The sequence below is a fragment of the Cotesia glomerata genome, unplaced genomic scaffold (assembly GCF_020080835.1).
Source record: "Cotesia glomerata isolate CgM1 unplaced genomic scaffold, MPM_Cglom_v2.3 scaffold_1674, whole genome shotgun sequence".
NCBI classification, from domain to species: Eukaryota; Metazoa; Arthropoda; class Insecta; order Hymenoptera; family Braconidae; genus Cotesia; species Cotesia glomerata.
In genome coordinates this window covers 1-2,046 of record NW_025402080.1, presented here as the reverse complement: position 1 = coordinate 2,046, position 2,046 = coordinate 1, and the positions used below count along the sequence as shown (strand labels likewise).

General features: G+C 29.5%; 1 long non-coding RNA gene across 1 annotated transcript; it reads left to right on the top strand.

Annotated features, from left to right (window-relative positions):
- The first annotated feature begins 293 nt into the window (after positions 1–293).
- LOC123273925 lies at positions 294–1,950 on the top strand. The gene is made up of 4 exons (XR_006511398.1): positions 294–697; positions 786–930; positions 1,356–1,607; positions 1,673–1,950. It is a non-coding gene; the product is annotated as an uncharacterized LOC123273925 (long non-coding RNA).
- The last annotated feature ends 96 nt before the right edge of the window (positions 1,951–2,046 follow it).

Below are 2,046 nucleotides of genomic sequence, written 5' to 3'. Positions count from 1 at the left end.
GATGTAATAAATATATAATTAAATATTGTTATATATTATTATATATAATTATATATGATTAGATATGGTTATATTTGGCCATTTTTCATATATAATCATATATAACCAATTTATATATAAATATATATAATTATATATAAATATTTTTTCTCGGGTACGTACTCTCTCCATTTGGAGTATTTCGAACATGTGTTTAACATGAAGCAGGGATATTGATATTATTTAATTTAATTTAAATTTCGTTAAAGTTTTTGTATCCGCGAAAGTAATCACAAATTTTTGATTCCTTAGCATATTTACATTCATATATGTATTTCCTCTTATCCTTATTTTTTTAATCAGCTATGTGCATTTACGTCATCTCCAATTAGTAGAACGCAATTATTTTGATGAGATATTTATCGAATTGCTATTATCATTGTGATTTATATTATTGCGTTCTCATAGAAGTGATTGTGAATGATGATAGTTTCAAATAATTTTACTGTTTTCTGTTTAATCGATCCTATTGTACTGATCATCAGGATTTGCAACGGAGCATCCACAGATATTGTATTGAAGGCCACAGCACAATTCCTATATCATCTAGATAACCTCAATCTGCTGCTGTATACATTTGTGCTGATATTAACTACCTTGACTATCTAGACGTTCAAACATCGCATTCTTCATGGAAAAGGTCTTGCTGTAATTTATGGTGATTATTTTTAGATTTTTACTACTTTCAAAATAACTATATATTAATTATTGATTAATAAATGTTCCCATTTATTTATAAATGATAGGTCTAATTATGGAAGAGATTATTCGATGCGAATTAAATACAAGCCTTAGAAAAAATACGATTCATCATATGCTAGTCGTGCTAGATGTCGTAGTCGCAGCAAACACAACCTGCCGGTACCACCAAAATCGTTGTGGCTATAATAGGTATAAATATTAACAAATTAAATTACTAAGCGCTGATTTTAAATATGTTTTGCATTAACACCATCACCATTATCATTATCTCTATTTATTTATTTATTTATTAATGTACCGGTGACACGACACCTAACATGAGCGTAAACATTATTTAAAAAAAACAAAAAACAAAAAAATAGAAATAGAGCTTAACCAGACTAGTGGCGTCGACAATGCATGTGGATACCCTTGCCGTGGAAATTCGCAGCTATATCGAGGCCAAAGTACTCCAATAGGTTTTATCTTTATTTTCACACTCACATTTAGCCTTATTATTTCACAGCTCTTGCACTACAATTATAAATATTCTTAGTATAATTTTTAATTTTTAATTAGTGTAAGTTAAATGTAATAATTCAATTTGGATGTGTTAAATTATTTATTTATTACAGTTCAACTCGATACAGGATAATTGCTCACAGGTAGATGCAGGAAGTATGGGTGGAAGTAGCTGGATTTTATTAGGATACAAATCATCTTTGATGTCGTGGGTGCGACCTAATGAAAAGGCTTTTCTGTCGAGGATTTGGAATGACTTTGACACTTGTCACATGAAGCCACTCCTGATACGCTCACGACTGACTTGGTCTGTTTGCTGTACGCTTCTCGCTACACTTCTTACAAAAGCTCAGCAATTATCTCAGGTACTGTTTTATTTGAATTTAACATTTAACTGATTTAAAAAAAAATAATTAATTAAATTTTTTAGGAGGAATTAAATAATGTGAAAAGAGCTGATTCAGATTCATTTCTAGCAAGCTTGTGGCAATGTGATCGAGTAGAGAGGAGGGAAGGAGCAGGTGATTGTAACACCGAAAGTCAACTCCGGTAAGTTTTCACCAGTTAAATAATTTAAATTACACTGTTAACCTGCGCTATCAGTCAAATAACAATTCTGAATTTCTTAAATCAACTATAACAACAATTAATGATCCACATTAATTTTAAATTGCATAGAAGATAGACATAGCTTTTTTATTGTTGTTATTTATCATTATTATAAATCAATTAATACTGATTTATTTATATTGAACAATGGCGTTATGTTGAATAATTTAAGTTAAAAATTACATAATGACAATG